The following is a 20,591-nucleotide window of genomic DNA, read 5'->3' as shown; positions in this document are numbered from 1 at the left end:
TCTTCAATTTGGAATAACAAAATGTAAATATAAATATATATAAGGGTGTCCTTCAGACTACCTTAAGAGTCAAAAGTTGAGGGTTGCTGTAGGTGAAGGAGAAAGAGAGAAAGAAAATTGTGCTCTTTTGAAGGACCTAATACAACTGAGCTGGGTGGTTTTGTCAAATTCTACCCCAACCAGTCTGACATGTATCCTTAGTGTACATCCTCAGCTTTCAAATTCCTCCTGTCTTTTCTTGGTTAAGCTCCACTGCAATTTTGTTAAGAACTACTGCCCTAAACTCTCATCTGTATTGTAATTTTTCTCTGAAACACTTAGATTTAGTTCTTTGTATGTTAGGATTGATATGTCTCTTGGTTTACTTTGAACTTTAACACACACAGTTTATTGCACATCTGATTGTTTATTGGTTGAGAGAAGCTAACACCAAGAGATTGTTTTGAAATTAATGAGAAATTACCAGCAATTTGCTAATCAGTTATGTGACTTAATTTGATTTCATTATTAATTATGATCTTTATTATGTTGTGAAATATGGTACACATATATAAAACCCAGTGACATTATAAAAAACGAAAACCAAAAAAACTGAAATCTTGTGTGCCTACCACCCAGCTTGAGAGACAAGATAGCACAGGCACCTTTGAAGCCAGCTGAGTGCACACCCTCCTACCTTATGTCCCTTCCCATAGTACCTGAATTTGGTGCTAATCCTTGCCTCACTTTTCTTTATAATTTTAGTGCATTGGGTGTCTTCCTAAGCTATCTGTTGTTTCATTTGCCTGTTTTGGAAATTGAAATCAATGGAATCATATTATATTCCTCTGTTACTTGGTTTTTCATTTAACATTTAGTTTTTTTTTTTTTAAGATTCTTTTTCACTGATACTTATAATGATAGTTCATTGATTTTCCATTCCGTAAAGCATTCCAGTATACAAATGTGCTACGGTTTATTTATCTTATCCAGTGTTATTGGACTTTTGACTTATTTATATGTTTTTTGCTACTGTGAGCAACATGGCTACGAGGTTGGACATGCCTCTCCCGCTCAGGTGGAAGAATTTCTCCAGCCGATAGTATTATGCACAGGGATGGTCATATAGTATGGATATATTAAACTTTACCAAGTAAAGTCAAGTCATTTTCCCACATTGGTTTTAGCAGTTTGCACTCCTACCAGCTGTGTATGTATGTTTAAATTCAACTTTTCAAAACACAGGCATGTGTAGATTTATCTATACCCTGAAATGCTGCTTAATGGCTGCGGTTGGTATAAAGAAGAAGCTTGATGTATACTTCTTTTAAAGCTTACATTCCCCAAAAGAAAAGGAAAGCCAGGGGATATGTATGATTCTGTTTATGTTAATTTGTATTGGTTTATATTGGCTAAATAAGGAAAAACTAAGTAGTAGACCTGAAAATGAAAGGAAAACATTTTCTTGTTTCTCTTAATTAGGTCTTTGAACTTAATTGCCTAGTGTGAAGGGTAAATTCCTGGAATATATGCTATACCATATGTATTATAACACAACCCAGAGTCATTTTGTCTTTATTTTGTAAGAACTTTAATAGAATAAAATTAACAGTTGACTACAGATTTTCTTGAAAATATTTTTGTTAATTCTATAATTATTTTGCTTTCATTTTATGACTATTATACCTTTCCTAATTTAACAGTTTCTTGAAGTAGCATTCCCTCTATTCTGTGAATTGTTTTTGATGTTTTGTGATTTAAGAAATGAAAATATATGCAAGTTTTACATTTTAAACAACAAACGACTTTTATTTCCTTATTGTTTCAAATTAGACTTTGGAAATATTTTTAAATCATTTGTGACACAGTGACTAATTTACCACATGTGAAAAAGACAGCTTATTAAAAAGATGGTGAATTTCATTGTCCTATCAAATGCTTTTAATTTCAAGTTTCAACATATTTTAGGTATACAGTATTTTGATCCTAATTTCCAAGCTAACAAAAATAAATGACTCCAAGAAATGTAGAACTTACAAGAAAATGACAAAGCAAATATTTTATATGACCAAGTTGACATCAATAGAATGTCTTCTGTTATAAATATGTCTTAATTGTTATTTCTGGCACACATAATTAAATGCTACTATTTCTGAAAATATAATAGCCCTTGAATTTGGCAAATAACACTTAATTTTAAAAGTTATTAATTACTAGCTATGAGGAGATTATTTAACCAATTCAACTATTTCTTCCTAAATATTTTCTATAAATCTAAAATTCAACATGAATTTATTATTTTGCTATAGAATTTTGAAAATAATGATGGGAACTATGGAAGAAATTTTAATATTTATTCATTTATATATAATTGGCCAATAAATGTTACTTCAGCTATTCAGTTTTGTTTTGTACTAACATTTGTAATGGTATAAAGAAAACATGTTTATGCTTGACAAGTATTTGGGAATTTACTGTTTCTTAGCAGGACCCAGACTCACATTGTGACAATGAATCAAGACATAAGATCCTATTGAATAATTATGTTTTAAAAGGGAAACAATAGTTTTACTACTCGTTTTCTTTTAATTGTGCATTCTGTCCTTAGCTACAATATGCACAGCTTGACTATTTTAAGAAATTGAACAGCTGCTAATTAGTGGTTTTAATAGTCAAGAAAAGGGTGAAGCATGTTGTGCATATAAACTCAACCTAAATGTTTTCTTCTGAATAGGGTTGCACAAAAAAAAAGCCTTTTAAAATTGCATTTTCTTCGTGATCCAAAGTAATATAACCATTTATATCTGCATCCATTTCTCTCAAAATGATCCACAATAGATATGCTTTAAAATAATTTTTTAAAAAAATTTACAGACTCTTGAATAAGTAGTGGGCATACACAAACAAAAGTAAGAACTGTATTATAAATCAAGAAAGCATGTCGAACTTATTTTTTTTAATTCTTACATCTCTATGTTTGGGAATTATATTCTTAATGGTTTTCACCTTAAACGATATTGTCTAAACTCCTCAAGTAAGGCTAATGAAAATAGATTATAATTGAAAAGTTTGTTTGCCCAGAATGATCAGAACTAATCTATTCAGAATTAATAGTGATTCTGAAGTTTAGAGAATTTAAATGATTGAAAAAAGATATTTTACTTCCCAAATGTGGTTTACATCAGATATAAGATATGGTACTAAATACACCAGCTTTAAAATCAGAGATGCCTTAGAAAATTTTATATAACATAAATAGTTGAGGGACTATATTGAGTTATTTGTTGTTATTTTGTGTCAGTTGCAAATATTTGAGTTTGTCTGAAAATGGAAAAAAGTTTCCCGTAAAACCCTTCACATTTGATTATGAGAAAATATTTTAGCTGCCATTTCAACAAAATCAAAATTTGCCATGGTAACAATTTGCAAAAATTTAAAAAATGACTTAAAAAGGAGCTCTCATCCATCAATAACAAATACGTTAACATTTTATTTACCTGAAAATCTACGTGGATCTGCAGATAGGAGAGAGGCAAAATCCCTCCATGTCAAGACGGGTTGAGAAGCCCCTGCAGAAACCCAAGGAGAATATGACTGAATAGCTCTTTTTTTTTTTTTTTTTTTTTTCAAGAATCTACCTGTGTCCTTCGATTACTCTTACTAAGTTTTTATTTTCAAGCTTCACTTGTTTCTAGATCGTACAGGTGGAGTTTTTTCTCTTGCTCAGTGGTAATGATCTTAGTTCTATTAAATGTATGGGCTTTTTTACATATAATATTCTCTGAAAAGGCCACTTTCGTTTCATTAATTATTACTCGTACCACACAGTCCATATTACAGTCTGGCTGTCACTGACGTGGCATTTGCAGCTTTACAGAGACACCACAGGAAATTGTTCTTCAAGTGTTAACCAGCGGGATTTAAAACAAAACAAAACCAAACAAAATGCTTATTTAAAAAAAAAAAAATCCTTTCGAGAAAATCTCATATTAAATGCTTCCCATATTTAGATTCCCAGGATTTAAAAAAGCCATTTGATTTCAAATAATTGAGAAAACTTGTTTTATTAGAGTTTGCTGTTATTGTAAATTGCATCAAGCGTGAGATGTATGATTTATGCAGATGTGAAAGAAGCATCATGCAGAAGGAAAGAGAAGCAGCAGAGAAATAGAGTCTTCAGTCCTTTCTCTTCACTGTCATGACCATGCTCATTCATTGAAAGAAGATTCTGAAGACCATACATTTGTAAATTATTTCTGCTGTTGTCCACTGGACTATCAGAGACTCTAATTAATAGTGAGCCGTCTCAGCTACTTTCTGAAATTTTTACCACAGCCGCTTTCAAGTAGCAATTTTTGGTTTCACTGATTTGCCCTTATCCTGCCTACCCTCTGGTGGTGGTATTCAGTAATAGTGAAATGGCTACACAGGGAACCACAGAGAAGAAAAGCACGAGAAATAATTCACACTCCCAATGGGAAAATGAGTGCCTTGACAATTAAAATTAAATTGTACCATAAATACCCACGGAAAGACTTAAAAAATATCAATAACCTCACAGTTGATGGTGATAGTTTCTTGAGAAAATGTCTTTTCTCAAGAATTTATTTGGGGTTTTTTTTTTTTTTGGACCACAATTCTTTTATGTTCAACCTTTAGGCATAATTTAATACTTAGAGCAGTGTGTTGTGAGCAGAACCAACGATTATTCTGCTGTAAGTAAGTTTGAAAGGCTATCTGGACTGTCTGAAATTAATTATATGACATTAAAAATTATTTAGACAAGGAAAGAACTCATTGACTCAGGAAAAATAGCAGGCATACCAATACATAGCAAACATAATTATCTGTGAGTTGTCAAATTTTACTTTTGTATTCTCTGTCAATTCTTCCTAAAATGGATGTATGTTAACTCTTTTAACTTAAAACAGTTTATTTTAAACTTTAAAAAACTTAAAACAATATTTTAAATTTAAAAAGTTAGCCGTGGGTTGTTTTTATAAGGTTTAAAGATGTTCACAGATAGATCAAGGAGGTTTCCATGATAGACACCACTTTTGTGCCCTGGAAGTTTGTGTGTGTGTGTGTGTGTGTGGGTGTGGGTGTGTGGGTGTGTGTGTGTAGTGCAGGAAGATGGGGATTCTCTAGCACAATTAAAGAAGAAGGAAGTAGCTACTGTCTCTGTGATTTACAAAGATGGCTAGAGTCATAGAGTATATTCTTAATTGTTTGCTGATAGATTCACTTGCAATTTGCAACACGTTTTCAAGTCATGGGACCCTGAGACAGCTGTAGTCTAATTTCAATGCCAGGTTAAGTACCATAGTGCTAGTCATGAATTTCTAAGAATTTAAAATGCAATCCTCTGATATTAACTACCTTTGGGACTCTTGGTTTAAGTCTGTCAGCTAATTCTTTTGTTTGTTTATTTGAGATGGAGTTGCTGTGTCACCCAGGCTGGAGTGCAGGGGCACACAATCACAGCTCACTGCAGCCTTGACCTCTCTGGCTCAAGTGATCCTTCTGCCTTGTGCTCCCAAAGTGCTGGAATTACAGGCATGAGCCACTGTTCCCAGTCCGAGTATAATTCTTTACACCCATTTCTTCTCCAATCTATTCCTCTCTTCCTGCTCTACCATACAGCTTCCCAATTATAGTGTTTTTCTTAGTACTTAACCCAGGGTTTACAAGACCTTTCTTAAAGCAGATACTCCAAAGATACGTTTGATTATTTGCTGTGCCAGTCATTCATTTATCACCTCTCAGCTCCAAATTCACCCTTGAATACCTGTTCTCAGGGTCCGTATTGAATCCTTGATGGTTTTTTTCTTTTCGAAAGCATGTTGTAAATTTAGCCAGGGGGTGTGGGAGGGAAATTGCAGGAAGAGGTTAACTTTTCCTGGTTCCTTTGTGTATTTTCATTCTTGCTTCTGCTGCCTGGTTAGTCAGTGGTGGGAAGAATGCAGTGCTCCTCTGCCGGACCATGGGACCAGTGTGTGTAGTTCCTGGAACTACCTTGTATCCTTGGCCTGAGCCAGGTGACCCGCTTCCTGCAGGACTCTCAATGTTGACAGTGCATGCTCCAGGCTTCTAACCTGCAGCAGCTCTCCTACACACTTTGCACATCTTCCTGCTAGCTGTGACTCCTTTGCACCCTCCAGGACTATTTCATGCTTTTCTAGCCGCTGGCGATGCAGTAAACTTCTCTGCCCTCCATTGGGCTACAATAATATTTTCTCCAATTACGGCTGAACCTTAGCCTTGAGAAGAGGACCCTCCTTCCAAGTTTGTCCTTCTTTAGTCTGCTCCCTCAACTTTAGGGTACACTTCAGACTTCTCTTTACATCTTTATAGCTACTCTCCTCTCATAACTGAAAATTCTTTGTTTTAAACATCTGCTGCTTAAATTACTGTGTGATGTTTGTCTCCTGATTGGGCCCAGACTCATACATTGGCTGATAAAGTATGACACTATCATAGAAAAAACTATGATAGTCATAATAGTACCCTCAGTTATACTTCTTATTTATATTAACATATTCAATGTTTTAAAATGTCATCATGTTTCTTTGTGCTTATTATCATTACAGAAATAATTTATATAATATCACTGAGCACCAGTGATATAAATGGTATTAATACCATAGGTTGTTTTCAAGTTTATTCAAATTTTTACTTTGCTTGTAATCTGATTTATATAAGACCAACATTTATAAAACAATCAATAAATCATATTTATAAATGTTTATATCTCAGCTATTGAGCTTTTAAATTTTGGGAGATAGATTTAAAAATTACAGTGTAAGTGATAAAATAGTTTCTTGAATGTATAGTGTTACATAACTAGGAAGTATTTTTTTTTATTCCAAATAGTAACTATTTATAATTTTTACTACCTCAGGATCTAGGTGTCTTTGATTGCTATTGTACTGGTCAAGATTTTTTACTTTGACCACAAGACAGCAACTCCTTCACAGATAAAACATGTGATGAACCATTGTGCAGATAACAGGAAAATAGTAGATAGCTCCATATCAAAAATGTTTCTCTGTCAAAGATGCCATTGACTGAGAATCACAATGTAATTATTTATGTAATGTAGGAAGGAAAGAAAGTGCTGAAACTAATTGTAAGACACTGTAAATGTAAAATATTCTGATTTCAGAGATGTTAAAATGTGAAAAAAATATGTCTCTTAGAGTTGATGAAATATGGTAGAACTCTAGATAATTTTTAGGATCAATATCCTTGGTATTGCTGCCATGACAAAATTATCCATATTTTAGTTGAAGGAAAAACTACTCTGTGAAAATTTACCAAAATATATGCATTGCAGATGTTCTACAAAAACTTCCTTAAGTCTCAGGTCCAAGGTCCTCAAGTACAGTGGTTCTCAAATTATTTTAACCACAACCCACAAGCAATAATTTTTACATATTGACCCAATACAGGTTTATATATAATAAAAACAGAACTTGCGCAAAATAACATTTAGTGTTACGATGTGTGATTATCCTGATGCTTTACTGTCTTCTTTATTCTATTCTGTTTTATTTGTCTAAACTATAAGACACAGAGCATATGTTCTATTTTTCTTATGTACTCTCACTCTCACCTTAGTTATGCATCTATACTGGGAAAGCATATTGCCATTACGTATTATGCTATCTCTCTTGTAAATATCAATTAGTCATAGTTGGGTAAATATATATTTAATGCCACCATTAGTTTGTTTATTTATTTTCTTTTTTAAAATTTTGATGTCTCTCCACTCTTTTAAGATATCTGAAGTTTGTTCCCTGTATCATTACTTAAGAAAGGTCCATGGGAACAATTTTCTCTGAATTCTTGCATATTTGTATTAATTTGTCTGTCACTTTTATACTTGAAAATCAGTTTGGCTACAAATAAAAGTTGAGACTTTTATTTTTTTCCTTGAGGATTTAAAATACGTTACTCTATTGTGTTTTGGCATAAAATATTATATTGCTGTGCAAAAGTCTGATAGCAATCTGATTTTCTTTCCCTTGTAAACTACTTGGTCTTTTTAACTTTTTTTTTTTTTTGCCTCGAAGGCTGAACATTTTTCTGTTTTTGTTTTTTCAAACCAAGTAGCTTCACTAGGATATGCCTGCCTTAGTTCATTCTGGATCAGTTTTCCTAGGTGTGATGTGCAACCTTTCAATATTAATTTCAAATGGTCTTTTATTTCATTTTGTTAATTTAACAAAATGTCATTTTGTTAAATTTTTCAAAAAAGTTTTTTAAGATTATGGTTTTTATTATTTGTTCTGCTTAATTAATGCACTATACGTATTTTGGATATTCATTGTGTCTGTTCCATCAACTTCTTTCAAATTCCTTTCATCTTTATCTTTTTAACTTTTAAAACCATTCCTCTTTCTCTTATTTGATTTTTCTCAAGGTATTATCTGTTGTATTTTTTCTCTTTTGTGTTCCATCTAGTATAATCTTTATTTATCAAAAGATATTTGTTTTAATTTTATTTCTTTCCTGTGTTCTCTTTTCAAATTATCTTTTTCCCTTCTCTTTCTAAATCTTTGTTTTTCCCCAATCAGCTCGTTGGTAAGTTTTTATAATTCTGATATATGTGATCCTTTCGTAACTTTTATTATCTTATTTTTTCTTTTATCATCTATCAAAATATTAGGTGTATGTATAAATTTTATACATATATAAAATGTATATATGTATAAAATGTTTATATATGTATAAATTTATATATAAATTTATATAAGTTTATATACAATATATGTATAAATTTATGTATAAATTATATATATGTATCTCTCTCTTTTCTGGGGATGTGTTTTTCTGGCAGGTTTTCCTGGAGTGTAGGAAAGTAATTTTGTTCTTTCAAGGAGGGAGAGTAGGTCAAGACAGGTTTTCGGCTTTTTGGCTCTAGAGCTCCCTCTTTGGTTGAGACAATGATAAAGATCGTATCTCATGCTTTTCGAGATATGCATCTTTTGTTCTTCCCCTCAATTTTTATCAGAACTTTCTTTTTCCTTTGTCATTCCTGTTTCTCTCTGTGTTCAATTTGGATTCTATTCCCATTGAATTCTAATCCTCAGCAGGGGTTTTGTCTCTAAAATCAGTACGGTGTATTAGTTTAGTACTCTATAGGATTCAGAGTCCTTGGGCACCATTAGACCACATTATACTTTAACACTCTGTATTTATTCATGAATTGAGTCCCGTAGAAACCCATCATGGTTTTGGCTTCTGTTCTCAAAGTGACCTGCTGCAATTTCCAGTGAGTACTCTATGGCAATTAGATTGTTCATTATTCTTAGGACTATCAAGCCAGTTCCCTTCTCTCCACTTCCTGCCAGTCAGATGGTGATTCCCTCTGTGTCTTCTAGCTCTTTATGGTCTGTCCCCATATGCTCTCACTTGCATTATAGGTTTCTAAAGTTTTCTTGTAGATGCTTCTGGATTTGCTATTCTTGCTTGCCTGTCTGTTTTCATGGAGAAATTAAAGGAGATTCCAAAGCCATATTGCTACTGCCAAAACCTTACCAGAAACATTTTGCTTTCTAAACTACCCATTCCAGCCCATCAGAGCGATTTCATCAATTCCTGATAGGCCTGGACCTGCAGTTTGAAAAGCTGCAGTTTATTTTGTGCATCGTGGAACTTTTGGAAATACCAGACCAGTATGCAAAATACTGTGCTTATGTGCATTTCTCTATGGTGATGTTCTAGTCGCTCTCCAACCCCCTCACTCTTAATTCTCTTCAATGTCTGATTTCCAAGAAAAAGAAAAAACGTGCTCTGAAATATATCCATGGATTCAACAATACCAACAAAAATTTATATATAGACTATATTGTTTTCGAAAGCCAATCATCTCCAAAGAATCTCTTTTATGGACCTTCCTTTTTTTTACTATGTAACCATTTCATTACATTGAGGGATGCTAAAAGAAATAGCTGTATTTGCTGTAAAGATGTTTTAAAATGCATGCTTTTTATGTTCTTATTTCCTCTTAAGTATCCACAGAAAAATTTCTGTCATGTCTCAGTATCAGGAATTGTTAAATGTCCTTCACTGTTATTTGAAGAACACAGAAACAAATAAGTTATGAGCATTTTTAGTATAAAGATAATTAAAGAAAATACATGGCTAATGCTTAAACTCTAAAATCTAATTAAAGACAATTATTTTAATATTGTGGTATTAACAGAAAATACTATAAATTTGCCTGCCTAGATAGTACTATCTAACAATATTCTTTCTTTATTTATTCTCTTTGCTGTAGACTTCTGGGACTCTTCTACCTCATGTTGAAAATAAGAACCTTGAAATAACGTATTATAACATGAATAGATAATATGGTAGTTTCTTGACTCGGTGAAATGTCTTTACGTTTTCAATTGTAAAATGTCTAGACTCTCCATCATGTCAAACTACTGTGCATACTTTCATTTTTGTTACCTGTATTATTTCCTGGAAATAACAATATTTCTTAAAGACATTTAAATATTTGTTAACGCTCTTTACAGAGCAACATTTCCATCTTACTGTCTTTAAGGCAATGAGATTTCAAAGTGGTTGGTTATTTTCTTCTATTCTGAATATAAATACTCCATTGATTTAACTTGAGCTAGTGGAACTATTATCCCAATAAATATACAACAAGTTGAAACATTGTTTATATTTTCACATATTCTATTAGTCCATTTTCACACCGCTATAAAGAACTATCTGAGACTGGGTAATTGACGAAGAAAAGAGGTTTAGTTGACTCACAGTTCTGCAGACCTAACAGGAAGCATGACTGGAAGGCCTCAGGAAACTTCCAATCATGCCAGAAGGTGAAGAGGAAGCAAGGACCTTCTTCACATTGTTTCAGGAGAGAGGGAGAGTGAAGGGGGAAGTGCCACACACTTTCAAACAACCGTATCTCATGAGTACTCACTCACTATCATGAGAACAGCAAGCGGGTAGTCCACCCCCATGATTCAATCACCCTCCACCAGGCCCTCCCCTGATACAGAGATTATAACTCGAGATGAGATTTGAGTAGGGACACAGAGCCAGACCACATCATTCCTCCCCTGACTCCTCCCAAATTTCATGTCCTTCTCGTATTTCAAAACCAATCAGGCCTTCCCACCAGTCCCCAGAAGTCTTTACTCATTTCAGCATTAACTCAAAAATTCAAGTCCAAAGTCTCATCTCAGACCAGGCAAATCATTTCTGCCTATGAGCCTATAAAATTAAAAACAATTTAGTTGCTTCTAAGATACTATGGGGGTACAGGAATTGGGTAAGTATTTCAGTTGCAAATGGGAGAAATTAGCCAAGACAAAGTGGTTACAGACCATGAAAGTCCAAAACCCAGGAGGGTAGTCATTAAATCTTAAAGCTTCAAAATGATCTCCTTTGACTCCATGTCTCACATTCAGGGCACGCTGATGCAAGGGGTGGGTTTCCAAGCCCTTGGCAGCTCCACTCCTCTTGCTCTGCAGGATACAGCTCCCATGGCTGCTTTAGTGGTCTGGCATTGAGTATCTGTGGCTTTTCCAGGCACTTTATGTAAACTATCTGTGGACCTACCATTCTGGGATCTGGAGAACAGTGGCTTCTTCTCACAGATTTACTAGGAAGTGCCCCAGGGAGGACTCTATGTGGGGGCTCCAACCCAACATTTTCTTTCCCCACTTCCCTGGTAGAGGTTCTCCATAAGGGCTCCACCTCTTCAGCAGACTTCTGACTGGAAATCCATTTGTTCCCATACATCCTCTGAAATCTAGGTGGAAGCTCCCAAACCTCAACTCTTGCCTTCAGTGCACCCACAGACCCAACACCACATGGAAACCACCAAGGCTTGCACCCTCTGAAGCAATGGCCTGAGCCATACCTTGGCCCCTTTTAGCCAAGGTTGGAGCTGGCATGGCTAGTATGCAGGGTGCCATGCCCTGAGGCTGCACAGAGCAGCAGAGCCTTGAGTGTATCCTGCCAAACCATCTTTCCCTTCTAGGCCTCCAGGCTTGTGATGGGAGGGGCTGTCACAAAGGTCTCTGACATGCCCTGGAGACATTTTCCCCATTGTCTTGACTATTAACATTTGGCTCCTCTTTACTTATGCAAATGTATGCAGCAAGCTTGAATATCTCCCCAGAAAATGTTTTTTTCTTTCCTACAACATGGTCAGGCTTCAATTTTTCTAAACTTTTATGCTCTGCTTCCCTTTTAAACGTAAGTTCCAATTTGAGACCATCTCTTTGTGAACACACAATTCTATATGCTCTTAGGAGCAGCCAGGCCACATCTTGAATATCTTTCTGCTTAGAAATTTCTTTTTCCAGATACCCCTACCTAAATCATGTCTCTTAAGTTCAAACTTTCACAGAGGTCCCTAGAGTAGGGGCACAATGCCACTAGTCTCTTTGGTAAAGCATAGCAATAGTGACCTTTACTCCAGTTCCCAATAAGTTCTTCATCTCCATCTGAGACCACCTCAATATAGACTTCATTGTCCATATTACTATCAGCATTTTGGTCTAAACCATTCAATACGTTTCTGAGAAGTTCCAAACTTTTACACGTCTTCCTTTCTTTCTCTGAGCCCTCCAAACTGATCCAACCTCTGCCTGTTACCAAGTTCCAAAATTGCTTCCACATTTTCTGGTATGTTTCTAGCAGTGTCCCCACTCCAACCAATTTTCTGTATTAACACTTTTTCACACTACTCTGAAGAACTACCTGAGACTGGGTAATTTATGAAAAAAGAGGTTTAGTTGACTCATAGCTCTGCAGGCTTAACAGAAATCATGACTGTGAGGTCTCAGGAAACTTACAAGCATGGCAGTAGGTGAAGAGGAAGCAAAGACCTTCTTCACATAGTTTCTGGAGAGAGGGAGAGTGAAGGGTGAAGTGCCACACACTTTCAAACAACCAGATCTCATGAGAACTCACTCACTATCATGAGAACAGCAAGGGGGAAATCTATCTCCATTATTCAATCACTTCACACTAGACCTCTCTCCTACCATGTAGGGATTACAATTTGAGATGAAATTTGAGTGGGAAAACAGAGCCAAACCATATCAGATATCATTACAACTTTCTTTTCTAATTATATCTTTTGAAAAACACTTTGAGTATAAAAACAATATTTCATTAGGAATTTGGTGAATAATGTAAAAAATGCATTAGATATTTTGATTTTATAATTTTATAAACTCCAATAATATAAAACTATTAGAAACCAAATATGGATGGGTGATGAGGCGAATTTCAGAAGTACGATGCTGTGATCATAGAATTCTCCAGATTTGCCGGAGTTCTCTGAATGTTTTTCTAAATGTGTTACTATTCTATGGGCAGCAAACATCCAAACACCAGTTTAGGGAAAGAACTCCAGATTCTAGGACAGGAATCGGTAAGGGCTTGGAAGGGCTTCAGTTCTATGGGGCACTGAGTTGTAGGCAAAACTTGAAATCAGAAAAACAGAAGCCAAAGCAGGCCCTGATCTATCAGACCTAGTGCAATGTGTTAGCATTGCACTGCTGCCCATAATGGTGAGTCTCAGAAGGTGTGGCTGGGACCATTTACATATCTGTTATTGAAACACCAGGGTTTGGTCTAGGTGCTGCTGCTCATTGCATGGAAAGCCCATCACTGACACAATGCAGTACTGACAAGGAAGAAGGCTTTAACTGGGTGCTGCAGCTGAGGAGTTGGGAGCTCAGTCTCAAATCCATCTCCCTGCTGGATTAAAAGTAGGGGCTTATATAGCGGGGAAGAAATGTGATAATGTGTAAGAAAGCAGGAACTATTGAAGAACAAGGAAGCAATCATGATGATTGAGGGGTTGGCATCTGACGTGGTGATCTTGTGAGTTTCAGTTACTTGATACTTTTTTAAAGAGGTCTGAAGGTTGGTTTTCTGAGGAAGAAATTTAGATATGTTTAGAAGAAATTTAGAACTGTTAAGTTTCAAGTTTTAAGATCATATGAGTCAATTTTTATGTTTATAAAAAAACTATGAGACTATTGGATCAGTTTCATATCCACTGTCACGCGTAACTACTAATCCTCAGAACCTTGGGTGTAACCTAGGGGTAGGCATAAGTGATTATGGGGGAAAACAGATAGATGGATTAAGAAATGTGCATGTTGGATAATTAATACAATTGAAATAGCGTGCCATCACTACATATCTATAAATGAATTAGTCAAGGAGAAGAAAATGAAATTATTATAGGAAACACAGGTAGAATTAAGATGATCATGATCTAAGAGTACATGTAAGAGGGGCAGTTTTCTAAAAAAAAAGTCTTCCTTCAAAAACTTGCCTATTTGTCAGCTAAGTGGCCTCTGCTTGACTCCTTGACATTGGCTGCAAGAGTTGGCCTAATGACATGTTTCGTTTCGTTCCTAGGAGGAGAACAAAAGATCTTTCTTTTTGAAAATCCAAACCATCCAACTTTAGGCCTATCCTTAGTATTCTCCCTGTGTGAGAGTCTGGGCAGAGGGAGGGACTTGGCTGATGTCAGGGCTCTGAGACTCTAATAAATCTCAAATCTGGGATTAAGTATAGTATTATAGTATTAAGATGAGTCACTAGAGTCCAGTGAACTTATTGTAAAGCAAACTAATTATAAGGGTAAATCTAAAACAGTTTAGTGCAGTCTCATAAAAGAAAAAAAAAAAAGAACAGTTCTATAATTAACAAAATCTGTTTGCAACACCCAACAGGAGAGAACAAGAGCACAAGTCCTCTGACAGTAACATTTTTATCTCTCTAAAGACAACACTTTATGACAGTGAAAATCTACTCGCTGACTACTGAGACTCATTTAAAAGAAAAGATACGTATTGATATTCATGGAAATGCAGTTAACTTTTCCTGGCAAGCTCTCTGGGTATGCCAGGCATTGATAGGAAATAACAACAGAATAGGTTAACCCTCCTCCTTAGTAAAGATTTGATCAATAAGAATTTTCTCAGCAGGGCACAATTGCTCACACCTGTAATCCTAACACTTTAGGAAGTGGAGGTGGCAGCTCGCTTGAGCCCAGGAGTTTGAGACCAGCCTGGGCAACATGGAGAACTCCGTCTCTATTAAAAAGAAAAATTACCTGAGCATGGTGATGTATGCCTGTAGTTCCAGCTACTCAGAAGTCTGAGGTGGGAGGATCACCTGAGCCCAGGACACAGAGGTTGCAGTGAGCTGAACTCCAGCCTGGGCCATAGAGCAAGAGCCTGTCTCAAATTAAAAAATAAAAAAGAATTTTCTCAAAAGTGATATCTCAGGTCTCCTGCAATTTAAATGAAACCATAAAAAATACAAAATGTTTCCTTTCTCACAGCAAATGATAATTTAAAATTAGACTACAGAGAGGGAGGCTGAGACATAAAACCATGTACCACCTTTACTTTGCAGGCAGAGTAGTGGCATGGCTTCATTGCTGTCTTTCCTGTTGCAACTCAAGTTTACATTAAACTCATAAGAGAAATAATTATACGTATACTGCTTAATTTTTGTTAATGCACTTTTTAAAAACCTGGCATTCAATTCCTTTTTTTTTTTTTTGCTGATTGTCTTTACAATTGCACTGGAGTATTAGATCTATAAAGACAGGAACTCAGTGTATTCCCATATTTGAAACAATGCATGACACATAGTAGGTGTTGAATGAAAGAGTTGAGACGAGGTAGGGCAACTCATGCATGTAATCCCAGCACTTTGGGAGGCCAAGGCAGGAGGGTTGCTTGAGGCCAGGAGTTTGATACCAGCTTGGACAGCATTGTGAGACCCTGTCTCTACAAAAAAAAGTTTACAAAATTAGCTGGGCATGGTGGCAGGTACTTGTAGTCATAGCTATTTGGGAGGCTGAGGCAGGTCAATTGTTTGTGCCCAGGAGGTCAGGGCTGCAGCAAACTATAATCATACCACTGCACTCCAGCCTGAGTGACAGAGCAAGATCCCATGATATGGCTTGGAGCTATGTCCCCACCAAATCTCATGTCAAATTGTAATCCTCAGTGTTGGAGGTGGGACTTGGTGGGATTTTACTGGATTACGGGAGTCGAGTTCTCATGAATGGTTTAGCACCATCCCCTCAGTGCTGCTCTCGTGATAGTGAGTTATCATGAGATCTGGTTGTTTAAAAGTGTGTAGCATCTCCCCCGCCCCGCTTTTCCTCCTGCTCTGGCCATGTAAATTGTGCCTGCTTCCTCTTTGCCTTCCAACATGATTGTAAATTTGCTAAGACCTCCCCAGAAGCAGAAGCTGCCATGCTTTCTGTACAGCCTGCGGAATGGTGAGCCAATTACTCCTCTTTTCTTTATCAATCACCCAGTCTCAGGTATTTATTTATAGAAGTGCAAGAATGGACTAATACACGCTGACTCAAAAAAATGAATCAATGGATGAGTGAACAAATGGATATTCTAAAGGACTGTTTTCTAATGGGGTGTTTGTACTACAGTCTCATGAAGGAAAATTTATCATACAGGAGAGTGATGACAAAGGGGGGAAAGCTAAAGGAAATGGTGGTCTTTCTTTACCTAGCAGACTCATGTACTCTAAAATAAGAAATAGCACCTGTAATCCCAGCACTTTGGGAGGCCGAGATGTGTGGATCACTTGAGGTCAGTAGTTCAAGAGCAGCCTGGCCAACATGGTGAAACCCCGTCTCTACTAAAAATACAAAAAATGTAGCTGGGCATGGTGTCAGGTGCCTATAATTTATCCCAGCTACTCAGGAGGTTGAAGCAGGAGAATAGCTTGAACCCTGGAGGCAGAAGTTGCAGCGAGTCAAGGTTGCGCCACTGCACTCCAGCCTGGGCAAGAACAAGACTCCATCTCAAAAAAAAAAAAAAAGAAAGAAAGAAAGAAATAGAACCCCAACCATTTCATGTCTCTGATTTCTGTCTTTGGCTTATAATTGGCTTATATTTTCTAAAGTGGGATGTTTGTTATGAGATAGTATTAGAAAGTACTGTGTTTCAATAGATAAGCTATTAGTTAGATAAAAGTTCTAGGCAGAAATATGCATTTTTTTTTCAGTAGTTTGCAAGCTGGAGGTTTTCCCCAAATACTAATGAGATCACAGGAGAAAACCCACTTAATTTCCCTAAGGGTTGGGTCACTTCCATAAGCACAGACGAGTGCACTTTATGGGGCTCTCAGAAACTTGTTTTGATTATTTCACTTCCTATTTTGGGCCTAGGTTATTTCATCAGTGAAACAGAATTATGGAGGTAAAACTCTCCTGAATGTATACCCACACTTGATATATGTATATATATTAAATATTGAAATATGTAGTTTCTGCAGATAATCTTGAAATTTGGCTGAGGATACACATTAGAAGAGTTCTTGGAATATAGTAAGCACTATTCAGATATTAGCTGTTATCGTTATGATTATTATTTTGATGATACCAATCAGTAGCTTAAGTGTTAAATAAAGAATTGATTTAGGCCAGGTGTGGTGGCCATGCCTATAATCCCAGCAATTTGGGAAGCCAAGGGGCGACAGGATCTCTTGAGCTTAGGACTTTGAGACCAGCCTGGGCAGCATAGTGAGACCTCATCTCTACTAAAAAAAAAAGAAAAGAAAAGAAAAAAAAGTACCCAGGCATGTGGTGGCAAGTGCCTGTAGTCCCAAGTATTCAGGAAGCTGAGATGAGAGGATGACTTGAGCCCAGGTGGTTGAGGCTGCAGTGAGCCACGATTGTGCCCAGAGAGAGTGTCCCCAAGAAAGAGAAACAACTCTTAATGAAGCCTTACTGCTAAATAGCTCACACTGGAGAGGATATCACAAATTCTTACATTTGATGTCATGCCTTGATAAAACATTAAAACGTCAGACTCAGGTAGATATATGTAGACATGTGGATGTGGGGTTTGTTTTGTTTTGTTTGAGACAGGGTCTTAAACCATTGCCCAGCTGGAGTGCAGTGGCGCAATCATGGCTCACAGCAGCCTCTACCTCCCAGGCTCAAGCAATCCTCGCACCTCAGCCTACAGTGTAGCCAGAACTACAGGCTTGCACTGCCACACCCAGCTGATATTTGGATTTTTTTTTTTTTTTTGGTAGAGACTGAGTCTCACCCTGTTGCCCAGTCTTGGATGTGGAGTTTCAGGTTTTTTTGAGATGTTGGACCCTTATAGGAAATTGGGGCATCATCTGTGAAATAATTATTCCCTCACCAAAAGAGTTACACCAATCTCCTATTCTTTCAAAAAATGGTTTGCTACATTGATCTTAACTATGTAAAGAAATATCTTCAAATATCTGATGGCCTCTATGTAGACCATGATAAAGTACTATCATGGTGTAAGAATAGCATATTTTTAAAAGTTTTTTAGGGGTTCAGAAAAGTTCCATAATATTTTTACTATTTTTATAAAATCTCAGTATATTTGAGATAAACTAGAACTAGGTGTTGCTTACACACTTAAGCCACATCTCATCTAGTCAAAGAATGAATTCAACTGTTTGACATAAATTAGCTAGTTTTCATCAGTTGTTGCAAATACGTTTAGACAGCACACCCGACACTCAGATATTGGTGTCTAATACTATCCCACAAGAAACCAGGGCTCTTTGGAGAAATGGCTGATCTCTAGGAGAAGACAGAGTAAGTATAAGATAAGCCTGGCATGAAAACCTTGTTGTGCCAGAAGGTGAGGAAGAGCTAAAAACAAACAGACAAAAGCCAAAAAGAAGTGTAGGCTTCCATCCATGTCTGTGGGTTCACCATCCACAAATTCAGCCAACTGAGAATTGAAAATATATTTTTAAAAAGGATAGCTGCATCTGTATTGAACATGTACAGGCTTTTTTCTTATTATTATAATACCCTAAACAATACAATATAACGGCTACTTACTTAGCATTTACATTGTATTAGGTATTATAAGTCATCTAGAAGTGATTTAGAGGAGTGGTCCACAACCTTTCTGGCACCAGGGACCAGTTTTGTGGAAGACAATTTTTCCACAGACCAGGGTTGGCGGGGGGGGGGGGGGGGGGGGGGGGTTCGGGAGGAAGGGGCGATTTCGGAAAGATGCAAGCGCATTAGAGGTATCGTGCACTTTATTTCTATTATTATTACATATTCACTGTAATGTAGAATCAGTGGGATCCCTGAGCTTGTTTTCCTGAAACTAGATGGTCCCATCTAGGGGTGATGGGAGACAGTTGACAGATCATCAGACATTAGCTTCGCATAAGGAGCATGCAACCTAGATCCCTCACGGTTCACAATTGGGTTCACACTCCTGTGACAATTTAATGCTGCTGCAGATCTAACAGGAGGTGGAGCTCAGCTTCACCCGCTGGCCTACATCTCACCTCCTGCTGCGCAGTCATGTTCCTAACAGGCCACGGACCATTTCTGGTCCATGATCTGGGGATTGGGGCCCCCGATTTAGAGTATACAGGAGGATATGCACAGGTTATATGCAAATACTACACCATTTTGTAGTACCAAGAACTTGAGCATCCATGGATTTTGGTGTCCTCAGGGGTCCTGGAACAAATCCCCCAGGGATACTGAGAGATGACTATGTTACGGGGACATAGGATCCAGCTTGAGGGGGCTCCTACTGGTCAAATCTGGGAAATTGGAGCACCAAAATAATGAAGTCCAGGGATGAATCATAAACCACAAAAACCACAGTGAAATGTCTTCCTGAACCCTGATAATCATTTGATAGATGAATGGATACATATGGATACATAACGGATACATAAAACAAAGATACATAAATGGGTACATAAAACAAGGAAGGAACTCAGGAGAGGGGAGACTACTGATCACAGTAGCATGCTGAGGATTGACTGATAAAGGCTGAGGAAATGCTGGAGTTGAAAAATCAGGTTTTTGCAGCCATCATAGTAAAGATCTGCTGAGGAAAGAATCATCAGTAAATACTACATTTATACTATCAGGATTATCTTCATGGTCTTGAAGAATCTCTTCCTAGACTTTATCCTAGATTCAGGGGGAAAATTAATAATTGCACAGTGAAGAAATCAGACAACACCTTGGCTAGAGACCCAAATTAACTTCATTAGTAAGGGGCAGATGAACACTGAATGCCACCTGAGAGGCAATAACCTCATCAATCCAATATCCCCACCTGGGGATGCATAACCTGAATCTAATCATGGAGTATCAGGCAAACATGAAATGAGGAATGTTCTGTTAGAATATAGGACTTTACTATTTATAAGTGCCAGTGTCATCAAAGACAAAAGATGGCTATAGAAATGTTTCAGATTAAAGAAGGCCAATGAGGCTTAACAATTAAACACAATACCTGAATCTAGACTGGGTCCTATACTAATGAAGAAAAGTAATACAATGGATATTATTGGATCATGTGAGAAAACTGGAAGAATGGTGGTGTACTAAATAAGTGTGTAGTAGTCTGTTTTCACCCTGCTGATAAAGACATATCCAAGACTGAGTAACTTATAAACGAAAAGAGGCTTAATGGACTTACAGTTCCATGTGGCTGGGGAGGCCTCACAATCATGGCAGAAGGTGAAAGGCACGTCTTACATGGTGGCAGGCAAAGAGAGAGCATGAGGACCAAGTGGAAGGGATTTCCCCT

Source organism: Theropithecus gelada, chromosome 17 (genome assembly GCF_003255815.1).
Source record: "Theropithecus gelada isolate Dixy chromosome 17, Tgel_1.0, whole genome shotgun sequence".
NCBI lineage: Eukaryota > Metazoa > Chordata > Mammalia > Primates > Cercopithecidae > Theropithecus > Theropithecus gelada.
This window is presented reverse-complemented; position numbering follows the sequence as displayed.